The following is a 12,989-nucleotide window of genomic DNA, read 5'->3' on the forward strand; positions in this document are numbered from 1 at the left end:
GTGCTCCCCAGTCTCCCCCACAATTATAAGATGTGTGAGCTGAGCACAGTCAGATATATACATAGATGATGCAGCACACTGGGCTGAGCAGTGCACACAGATATGGTATGTGACTGAGTCACTGTGTATCGTTTTTTTCAGGCAGAGAACGGATATATTAAATAAAACTGCACTGTCTGGTGGTCACTGTGGTCAGTCACTAGTAAACTCTGCACTCTCTACAGTTCTACAGTACTCCTAAGCTCCAGTAAATCAGGTCAATCTCTCTCTCTCTCTCTTCTAATCTAAATGGAGAGGACGCCAGCCACGTCCTCTCCCTATCAATCTCAATGCACGTGTGAAAATGGCGGCGACGCGCGGCTCCTTATATAGAATCCGAGTCTCGCGAGAATCCGACAGCGTCATGATGACGTTCGGGCGCGCTCGGGTTAACCGAGCAAGGCGGGAAGATCCGAGTCGCTCGGACCCGTGAAAAAAAACATGAAGTTCGTGCGGGTTCGGATTCAGAGAAACCGAACCCGCTCATCTCTATAAGCTAAGCGACCCAAGTGGCCGACACAAACACCGTGCCCATCTAGGAGTGGCACTGCAGTGTCACGCAGGATGGCCCTTCCAAAAAACACTCCCCAAACAGCACATGACGCAAAGAAAAAAAGAGGCGCAATGAGGTAGCTGTGTGAGTAAGATAAGCGACCCTAGTGGCCGACACAAACACCGGGCCCATCTAGGAGTGGCACTGCAGTGTCACGCAGGATGGTCCTTCCAAAAAACCCTCCCCAAACAGCACATGACGCAAAGAAAAAAAGAGGCGCAATGAGGTAGCTGTGTGAGTAAGATAAGCGACCCTAGTGGCCGACACAAACACCGGGCCCATCTAGGAGTGGCACTGCAGTGTCACGCAGGATGGCCCTTCCAAAAAACACTCCCCAAACAGCACATGACGCAAAGAAAAAAAGAGGCGCAATGAGGTAGCTGTGTGAGTAAGATAAGCGACCCTAGTGGCCGACACAAACACCGTGCCCATCTAGGAGTGTCACTGCAGTGTCACGCAGGATGGCCCTTCCAAAAAACCCTCCCCAAACAGCACATGACGCAAAGAAAAAAAGAGGCGCAATGAGGTAGCTGTGTGAGTAAGATAAGCGACCCTAGTGGCCGACACAAACACCGTGCCCATCTAGGAGTGGCACTGCAGTGTCACGCAGGATGGCCCTTCCAAAAAACCCTCCCCAAACAGCACATGACGCAAAGAAAAAAAGAGGCGCAATGAGGTAGCTGTGTGAGTAAGATAAGCGACCCTAGTGGCCGACACAAACACCGGGCCCATCTAGGAGTGGCACTGCAGTGTCACGCAGGATGGCCCTTCCAAAAAACCCTCCCCAAACAGCACATGACGCAAAGAAAAAAAGAGGCGCAATGAGGTAGCTATGTGAGTAAGATAAGCGACCCTAGTGGCCGACACAAACACCGTGCCCATCTAGGAGTGTCACTGCAGTGTCACGCAGGATGGCCCTTCCAAAAAACCATCCCCAAACAGCACATGACGCAAAGAAAAAAAGAGGCGCAATGAGGTAGCTGTGTGAGTAAGATAAGCGACCCTAGTGGCCGACACAAACACCGGGCCCATCTAGGAGTGGCACTGCAGTGTCACGCAGGATGGCCCTTCCAAAAAACATTCCACAAACAGCACATGACGCAAAGAAAAATTAAAGAAAAAAGAGGTGCAAGATGGAATTGTCCTTGGGCCCTCCCACCCACCCTTATGTTGTATAAACAGGACATGCACACTTTAACCAACCCATCATTTCAGTGACAGGGTCTGCCACACGACTGTGACTGAAATGACGGGTTGGTTTGGACCCCCACCAAAAAAGAAGCAATTAATCTCTCCTTGCACAAACTGGCTCTACAGAGGCAAGATGTCCACCTCATCATCATCCTCCGATATATCACCGTGTACATCCCCCTCCTCACAGATTATCAATTCGTCCCCACTGGAATCCACCATCTCAGCTCCCTGTGTACTTTGTGGAGGCAATTGCTGCTGGTCAATGTCTCCACGGAGGAATTGATTATAATTCATTTTAATGAACATCATCTTCTCCACATTTTCTGGATGTAACCTCGTACGCCGATTGCTGACAAGGTGAGCGGCGGCACTAAACACTCTTTCGGAGTACACACTTGTGGGAGGGCAACTTAGGTAGAATAAAGCCAGTTTGTGCAAGGGCCTCCAAATTGCCTCTTTTTCCTGCCAGTATAAGTACGGACTGTGTGACGTGCCTACTTGGATGCGGTCACTCATATAATCCTCCACCATTCTTTCAATGGTGAGAGAATCATATGCAGTGACAGTAGACGACATGTCCGTAATCATTGTCCGGTCCTTCAGTCCGGACCAGATGTCAGCATCAGCAGTCGCTCCAGACTGCCCTGCATCACCGCCAGCGGGTGGGCTCGGAATTCTGAGCCTTTTCCTCGCACCCCCAGTTGCGGGAGAATGTGAAGGAGGAGATGTTGACAGGTCGCGTTCCGCTTGACTTGACAATTTTCTCACCAGCAGGTCTTTCAACCCCAGCAGACTTGTGTCTGCCGGAAAGAGAGATCCAAGGTAGGCTTTAAATCTAGGATCGAGCACGGTGGCCAAAATGTAGTGCTCTGATTTCAACAGATTGACCACCCGTGAATCCTTGTTAAGCGAATTAAGGGCTCCATCCACAAGTCCCACATGCCTAGCGGAATCGCTCCGTGTTAGCTCCTCCTTCAATGTCTCCAGCTTCTTCTGCAAAAGCCTGATGAGGGGAATGACCTGACTCAGGCTGGCAGTGTCTGAACTGACTTCACGTGTGGCAAGTTCAAAGGGCATCAGAACCTTGCACAACGTTGAAATCATTCTCCACTGCGCTTGAGACAGGTGCATTCCACCTCCTATATCGTGCTCAATTGTATAGGCTTGAATGGCCTTTTGCTGCTCCTCCAACCTCTGAAGCATATAGAGGGTTGAATTCCACCTCGTTACCACTTCTTGCTTCAGATGATGGCAGGGCAGGTTCAGTAGTTTTTGGTGGTGCTCCAGTCTTCTGTACGTGGTGCCTGTACGCCGAAAGTGTCCCGCAATTCTTCTGGCCACCGACAGCATCTCTTGCACGCCCCTGTCGTTTTTTTAAAAATTCTGCACCACCAAATTCAAGGTATGTGCAAAACATGGGACGTGCTGGAATTTGCCCATATTTAATGCACACACAATATTGCTGGCGTTGTCCGATGCCACAAATCCACAGGAGAGTCCAATTGGGGTAAGCCATTCCGCGATGATCTTCCTCAGTTGCCGTAAGAGGTTTTCAGCTGTGTGCGTACTCTGGAAACCGGTGATACAAAGCGTAGCCTGCCTAGGAAAGAGTTGGCGTTTGCGAGATGCTGCTACTGGTGCCGCCGCTGCTGTTCTTGCGGCGGGAGTCCATACATCTACCCAGTGGGCTGTCACAGTCATATAGTCCTGACCCTGCCCTGCTCCACTTGTCCACATGTCCGTGGTTAAGTGGACATTGGGTACAGCTGCATTTTTTAGGACACTGGTGAGTCTTTTTCTGAGGTCTGTGTACATTTTCGGTATCGCCTGCCTAGAGAAGTGGAACCTAGATGGTATTTGGTAACGGGGGCACACTACCTCAAGAAATTGTGTAGTTCCCTGTGAACTAACGGCGGATACCGGACGCACGTCTAACTCCAACATAGTTGTCAAGGCCTCAGTTATCCGCTTTGCAGCAGGATGACTGCTGTGATATTTCATCTTCCTAGCAAAGGACTGTTGGACAGTCAATTGCTTACTGGAAGTAGTACAAGTGGTCTTCCGACTTCCCCTCTGGGATGACCATCGACTCCCAGCAGCAACAACAGCAGCGCCAGCAGCAGTAGGCGTTACACGCAAGGATGCATCGGAGGAATCCCAGGCAGGAGAGGAATCGTCAGAATTGCCAGTGACATGGCCTGCAGGACTATTGGCATTCCTGGGGAAGGAGGAAATTGACACTGAGGGAGTTGGTGGGGTGGTTTGCGTGAGCTTGGTTACAAGAGGAAGGGATTTACTGGTCAGTGGACTGCTTCCGCTGTCACCCAAAGTTTTTGAACTTGTCACTGACTTATTATGAATGCGCTGCAGGTGACGTATAAGGGAGGATGTTCCGAGGTGGTTAACGTCCTTACCCCTACTTATTACAGCTTGACAAAGGCAACACACGGCTTGACACCTGTTGTCCGCTTTTCTGTTGAAATACCTCCACACTGAAGAGCTGATTTTTTTGGTATTTTCACCAGGCATGTCAACGGCCATATTCCTCCCACGGACAACAGGTGTCTCCTCGGGTGCCTAACTTAAACAAACCACCTCACCATCAGAATCCTCCTGGTCAATTTCCTCCCCAGCGCCAGCAACACCCATATCCTCCTCATCCTGGTGTACTTCAACACTGACATCTTCAATCTGACTATCAGGAACTGGACTGCGGGTGCTCCTTCCAGCACTTGCAGGGGGCGTGCAAATGGTGGAAGGCGCATGCTCTTCATGTCCAGTGTTGGGAAGGTCAGGCATCGCAACCGACACAATTGGACTCTCCTTGTGGATTTGGGATTTTGAAGAACGCACAGTTCTTTGCGGTGCTTTTGCCAGCTTGAGTCTTTTCAGTTTTCTAGCGAGAGGCTGAGTGCTTCCATCCTCATGTGAAGCTGAACCACTAGCCATGAACATAGGCCAGGGCCTCAGCCGTTCCTTGCCACTCCGTGTGGTAAATGGCATATTGGCAAGTTTACGCTTCTCCTCCGACAATTTTATTTTAGGTTTTGGAGTCCTTTTTTTACTGATATTTGGTGTATTGGATTTGACATGCTCTGTACTATGACATTAGGCATCGGCCTTGGCAGACGACGTTGCTGGCATTTCATCGTCTCGGCCATGACTAGTGGCAGCAGCTTCAGCACGAGGTGGAAGTGGATCTTGATCTTTCCCTAATTTTGGAACCTCAACATTTTTGTTCTCCATATTTTAATAGGCACAACTAAAAGGCACCTCAGGTAAACAATGGAGATGGATGGATACTAGTATACTTATGGATGGACTGCCGAGTGCCGACACAGAGGTAGCTACAGCCGTGGACTACCGTACTGTGTCTGCTGCTAATATAGACTGGATGATTGATAATGAGATGAAATCAATATATATATGTATGTATATATAATATCACTAGTACTGCAGCCGGACAGGTAGATAATATATTTATTAAGTAATGATGACTGATGACGGACCTGCTGGACACTGTCAGCTCAGCAGCACCGCAGACTGCTACAGTAAGCTACTATACTATAGTAGCATGTACAAAGAAGAAAGAAAAAAAAAAACCACGGGTAGGTGGTATACAATTATGGATGGACTGCCGAGTGCCGACACAGAGGTAGCTACAGCCGTGGACTAACGTACTGTGTCTGCTGCTAATATAGACTGGATGATTGATAATGAGATGAAATCAATATATATATGTATGTATATATAATATCACTAGTACTGCAGCCGGACAGGTAGATAATATATTTATTAGGTAATGATGACTGATGACGGACCTGCTGGACACTGTCAGCTCAGCAGCACCGCAGACTGCTACAGTAAGCTACTATACTATAGTAGTATGTACAAAGAAGAAAGAAAGAAAAAAAACACGGGTAGGTGGTATACAATTATGGATGGACTGCCGAGTGCCGACACAGAGGTAGCTACAGCCGTGGACTAACGTACTGTGTCTGCTGCTAATATAGACTGGATGATTGATAATGAGATGAAATCAATATATATATGTATGTATATATAATATCACTAGTACTGCAGCCGGACAGGTAGATAATATATTTATTAGGTAATGATGACTGATGACGGACCTGCTGGACACTGTCGGCTCAGCAGCACCGCAGACTGCTACAGTAAGCTACTATACTATAGTAGTATGTACAAAGAAGAAAGAAAAAAAAAACCACGGGTAGGTGGTATACAATTATGGATGGACTGCCGAGTGCCGACACAGAGGTAGCTACAGCCGTGGACTAACGTACTGTGTCTGCTGCTAATATAGACTGGATGATTGATAATGAGATGAAATCAATATATATATGTATGTATATATAATATCACTAGTACTGCAGCCGGACAGGTAGATAATATATTTATTAGGTAATGATGACTGATGACGGACCTGCTGGACACTGTCAGCTCAGCAGCACCGCAGACTGCTACAGTAAGCTACTATACTCTATAGTAGTATGTACAAAGAAGAAAGAAAAAAAAAAAACCACGGGTAGGTGGTTATGGATTGGACTGCCGAGTGCCGACACAGAGGTAGCTACAGCCGTGGACTAACGTACTGTGTCTGCTGCTAATATAGAGTCTAGACTGGATGATAAATTATTGATAATGAGATGAAATCAATATAATATCACTAGTACTGCAGCCGGACAGGTACTATATATATTTATTATGTAATGACTGATGACGGACCTGCTGGACACTGTCAGGTCAGCACAGCACCGCAGACTGCTACAGTAAGCTACTATAGTAGTATGTATAAAGAAGAATGAAAAAAAAAAAACCACGGGTAGGTGGTATACAATATTATATATATATATATATATATTATATACAATTATATATATATATATATATATATATATATATATATTAAACTGGTGGTGATTGATTATTAAACTAGTGGTCACTTCAGGTCACGTTGCAACTTGCAACTAGTACTCCGAGGCCTAAGCAGACAATCACAAAATATATTATACTGGTGGTCAGTGTGGTCACAACAATGGCAGTGTGGCACTGACTCTAGCAGCAAAAGTGTGCACTGTACGTTATATGTACTCCTGAGTCCTGCTCTCAGACTCTAACTGCTCCCCACTGTCAGTGTCTCCCCCACAAGTCAGATAATACACTTACAGTTACACTATCTATTATCTAATCTATAAATATCACTTCAGCAAGTAGTATATAGTAGTATACAGTATAGTAGTACTCCTCCTAATAATGCTCCCCAAAATACTGTGTCTCTCTCTTCTCTAAACGGAGAGGACGCCAGCCACGTCCTCTCCCTATGACTCTCAATGCACGTGTGAAAATGGCGGCGACGCGCCGCTCCTTATATAGAATCCGAGTCTCGCGATAGAATCCGAGCCTCGCGAGAATCCGACAGCGTGATGATGACGTTCGGGCGCGCTCGGGTTAGCCGAGCAAGGCGGGAAGATCCGAGCCTGCTCGGACCCGTGTAAAAAACCTGAAGTTCGGGCGGGTTCGGATTCAGAGGAACCGAACCCGCTCATCTCTAGTTCACACCCTTTGAAAGTCTTAAAGTGCCCATGTCTCCTGCGGATCCCGTCTATACCCCATGGTTCTTAATGTGATCCCAGCATCCTCTAGGACGTATGAGAAAACAAATAACGCACACACGAGGAGGAGAGAACAAAGGAAGCTATAAGGAGCGGAGGGGAGGGGGGGGGGGGAGGTAAGGTAGTAAAGGGATATTGGATAAACTACAACCTTATACATATTCATTAATGTACCAGTAGTTAGAAGTAGAAGAGCTCTAACAGAAACCACAAAGCTTATCTAAAGCCACACCACACTGGATATGCCCAATCTCATTTGATCTTTGAAGCAAAGCAGTATTGGACTTTGTTACTACCAAGCAGTCTCCCATCCATGTATTATCAGATTATTTAGGTGTTTTTAAACTACCAACACCCTTTTCTTGGTACTGTACATTTAATTTTTACACATATTCTTTTATGTACCAGAAGTTAGAAGTAGAAGAGCTCTAACAGAAACCACGAGCTCATCTACAGCCACAGCACACTGGATTTGCCCAATCTCTCCTGATCATGGAAGCTGAGCAGTGTTGGTCCTGGTTTTAGTACTTGGATGGGAGACCACCAGGAAATACCAGGAGCTGTGTGTATTTTTACAATACCAACACCGTTCTCTTGATGCATTCCATTTTGAAACATTGGGGCAGATCTATTAAGCCTGGTGAACTGATAAAGTAAAAAAATACAAAAGAATATAACCAGGCGCTAATACATCATCACCATATTCTGGTGATCAAATTACTGGTATTAAAAATTATGTACAAATAATACTGCAATTAATGTATACTTAAGCTGCAGGAGAGAGCTTGACTTGGGGTAAATCAAGTAAAAAAGAACCGGCACTTTAAAGTCTCCGGTAACACTGGAACACTGAACTAATCTCCTCTTGCGCTATAAATAGTATGATATGGCTCAAAGTTCAATAAAAACAAATAAATAATTTCATATATTCTATATTTTTTATTACATATAAATATATATATATATATATATATACTTTACAATAAACTATTAGACCGGTCAAATAAAATCACTAACAATATATTTGCATAGCTATAGGAGGTGGATCTTAGATAAACTCTGTGCACAGAGAAATTTTCAAAAATAAAAATCAGTCCATATATTGGATTAAAAAATCAATTTACCAGCTGTAATTCGCACCCATGTAGTAGATAACATATTTATAAGTTGTTATATATTGGAATTCCTCAATATGCTGCCACTTGGCAAAGGAGATGATATTGTGCAAAATAACCGCTCCACACTGGAGCCTTACGTGTAGCTTGCACCAGTTGTTATAACACGGGAGAGTCCAATGACAGAAGAGACGGTCTCGGGCTGCGGGAACGGCGCTTCACTGGCGCCTGCTGTGCTGAATAATTACCCGACTTCCAAGCTTTATGAGTCCACGCCTCCAAGTGCCGTATGCAGACACCACAGTCACGGTTGTGTTCTCCCGATCTCCGTTTAGTCCACGGATATTACCGCTAGATGATGGTATATTTTGGGGCTGCAAATAAGGCTGGTATAAGGGTCCAATGACTCTCCCGTGTTATAACAACTGGTGCAAGCTACACGTAAGGCTCCAGTGTGGAGCGGTTATTTTGCACAATATCATCTCCTTTGCCAAGTGGCAGCATATTGAGGAATTCCAATATATAACAACTTATAAATATGTTATCTACTACATGGGTGCGAATTACAGCTGGTAAATTGATTTTTTAATCCAATATATGGACTGATTTTTATTTTTGAAAATTTCTCTGTGCACAGAGTTTATCTAAGATCCACCTCCTATAGCTATGCAAATATATTGTTAGTGATTTTATTTGACCGGTCTAATAGTTTATTGTAAAGTATATATATATATATATATATATATTTATATGTAATAAAAAATATAGAATATATGAAATTATTTATTTGTTTTTATTGAACTTTGAGCCATATCATACTATTTATAGCGCAGGAGGAGATTAGTTCAGTGAACTGATAAAGTGCAAGGTGATAAAGTACAAGCCAGTCTGCTCCTAACTGTCATTTTTCAAACCCAGCCTGTGACATGGCAATTAGGAGCTGATTGGCTGGTACTTTATCACCATGCAAATTATCATTTCACCAGGTTTAATAAATCGTCCGCTTATTCATTTATGTACGAGTAGTTAGAAGTAGAAGAACTCTAACAGAAACCACTAAGCTCATCTACAGCCACACCACACTGTATATGCCCAATATCACCTGATTTTAGGCCTGGTTTGTTCTTGGATGTGAGACCACCTGGGAATACCAGGTGCTGTAGGTAGTTTTATACTACCAACACCGTTCTCTTGATGCATTCTATTTTGAAACTTATTCATTGATGTTGAAGTTAGAAACAGCAAAAATCATCTACAGCCGCATCACACTGGATATGTCCAATCTCATCTGATGATGGAAGCTAAGCAGTGTTGTGCCTGGTATGTTTTTGGATTTCAAGTCCTGCCTTCTGGTTTGGCCACGGCACCTCGGATATTTACCAAGGTCATGGCCGTGATGACGACCCTTCACCATCAGAGAATCAGGATCATGCCAAATCTGGACGACTTGCTGATCCTGGTGAACTCCCAAGAGGTTCTCCACAGTTATCTGGAACTGGCGGTCCAATTCCTACAAGTCCACGGGTGGCTCATCAACTGAAAAAAGTCCTCGCTGGTCCCTGCTCGGATCATGGTGCACCTAGGGGCACTGCTGGACACACACAGCCAACAATTGTTTCTGTCTCCAGAGAAAGTCCTTAAAATTCAGGACAGTATCTTTCTCTCTCGCCCAAGAGTATTGATACAAGTACTAGACCTCATGGTGTCGGCTTTCGATATGGTAGAGTACGCTCAATTTCATTACCGCCCTCTGCAGAGGTTAATCCTCTCCAAGTGGGACGGCCTGCCTCATCGGATAATGTCTCAAATAATCTCCTTGACTCCGGAGGTTCGTCTGACACTGAGCTGGTGGCTACAGGACCAACAGTTGAGCAGGAGCCATCCCTTCTGGATCTCCAACTGTGTCCTCCTGACAATGGATGCCAGTCTTTTGGGCTGGGCCACGGTGTTGGAGCAACACTTTCTCCAGGGTCGGTGAACCAGGGAGGAATCTCTCCTCCTGATATACATTCTGGAATTGCAGGCAGTGTTCAATTAATTGACACTGGCCCTGCCTCTAGTACAGAACAGGCCTGTTCAAGTACAATCTGACAACGCCACCACGGTAGTGTACACAAATCATCAAGGCGGCACTCGAAACTAGGCGGCACTCGAAACTGCATGGTAAAGCTGGAAGTATCAAAAATCCTCCGTTGGGTAGAATGTCATCTGACAGCAATATCGGCAGTGTTCATTCCCGGAGTCCTCAACTGGGAAGCGGATTTCCTCAGTCGTCAGGACGTTCACGCTGGAGAGTGGAGAGGCCGCAGCAGAAATGTCTGCACTGGTGTCAGTAGGTGACTGAGGCAGGGATGACTGGGAGATAGTGGGTGACTGAAGCATGTATGAGTGGGAGATAGTGGGTGACTGAGGCCGGGGTGACTGGGAGATAGTGGGTTACTGAGGGAGGGGTGATAGGAAGGGGTTGGGTAAGTATGGGAAGAAAGTGGGTGACAGGGATAATAAATGACTAAGGCAGGGGTGATAGGGAGATAGTGGATGATTGTGGCAGGGGTGACAGGGACAGTAAGAGACTGAGGCAGGGGTGACAGGGATAGTGGCTGACTGAGGCAGGGGTGACTGGGAGATAGTGGGTGACTGAGGCAGGGTTGACAGGGATAGTGGGTGACTGAAGCAGGGGTGATAGGGTGACAGTGGGTGACTAAAGCAGGGGTGACTGGTATAGTGGGTGACTGAGGCAGGGATCGCAGGTATAGTGGTTGACTGAGGCAGCGGTGACTGGGAGATAGTGGGTAACTGAGGCAGGGGTGACAGGGAAAGTGTGTGACTCAGGCAGGGGTGACAGGGAGATAGTGGGCAGCATATCTCTGCCTCACTGCAGCAGCACATTCCTGCTTCAATGACAGCAGCACATCCCTGCCTCGCTGACAGCAGCACATCCCTGCCTCGCTGACAGCAGCACATCCCTGCCTCGCTGACAGCAGCACATCCCTGCCTCGCTGACAGCAGCACATTTCTGCCTCGCTGACAGCAGCACAGCACTGCTTCGCTGACAGCAGCACATCACTGCTTCACTACCAGCAGCACATCCCTGCCTCACTGGCAGCAGCACATCCCTGCCTTACTGACAGCTGTATATAGGGCCTAATTCATACCTGATCCCTGCTGTGCATATTCACACAACAGGAGATCAGGTCTGAAGTGCGTGTGTGCTGGTGCCGCAGTGCACCGGCACATGCCAGAGATGCGATCAGCATCTCTGCCCAGTGAGCGCCTCTGCCTGATTGACAGGCATAGGCGGTCACTGGGCAGGAGGAGTCGGGCCAGCGGCGTTGTGCCGCCATTTTGGGGGCACAGTCCGGACAACGCAGACATGACCGGACCGTATGGGGGCGGGCCGTGACGGCTGCGTGACCCGGACAGCAGCGGGCCTTATTTACTAAAATCTCAGATACATTTTATGGCATTTATGTGCAGTCTAGTTTGCACAGTTGATAGAGTGTTGATCTTGCACTATCAATGTAAGCCTCACATAGGTTTGATACACATGTAAGTTTGTTTTTATTTTACTACATTGTGGTTTGTGGCTCTATACCATGTAATGCATGTCTTTTAACAGTAGTCAAGTCTTCCAATGTGCTTGTTAGTGAAACCCAATAGATAGCTTTATTTTATTTTGTTTCTTCAAATATTGAAAGCATATGTCTTATAACTTTTTTTTTTTAAATATATATATATATATATACATATTTATTATAAGATTTTCAATGACACAAAACCATCCAAGTTGCAGATTATGGATTGTGAAGGACAAATCAACCATATAAACAATTTAAGCAATTTAAATTGCATGCAGGTAGTAGAATATCAAACTCCTTGGATGAGAGTTGGTCGTAATAAACTAGGATAGAAAAGAATACAGTAGAAAATAAGATTTTAAACCTATCTGTAAATCTTTTTCTCGTAGTCCGTAGAGGATGCTGGGGACTCCGTAAGGACCATGGGGATAGACGGGCTCCACAGGAGACATGGGCACTTTAAGAAAGACTTTAGTTCTGGGTGTGCACTGGCTCCTCCCTCTATGCCACAGTTAGAGAAACTGTGCCCAGAGGAGACGGACAGTATGAGGAAAGGATTTTGTTAATCCAGGGCAAGATTCATACCAGCCACACCAATCACACCGTATAACTTGTGATAAACTACCCAGTTATCAGTATGAAAAAACAACATAGCATCAGTGCAGGACCGATGCAACTATAACATAACCCTTATTGAAGCAATAACTATATACAAGTATTGCAGAAGTAGTCCGCACTTGGGACGGGCGCCCAGCATCCTCTACTGACTACGAGAAAAAGATTTACCGGTAGGTTTAAAATCTTATTTTCTCTAACGTCCTAGAGGATGCTGGGGACTCCGTAAGGACCATGGGGATTATACCAATGCTCCAAAACG

Source organism: Pseudophryne corroboree, chromosome 3 (genome assembly GCF_028390025.1).
Source record: "Pseudophryne corroboree isolate aPseCor3 chromosome 3, aPseCor3.hap2, whole genome shotgun sequence".
NCBI classification, from domain to species: Eukaryota; Metazoa; Chordata; class Amphibia; order Anura; family Myobatrachidae; genus Pseudophryne; species Pseudophryne corroboree.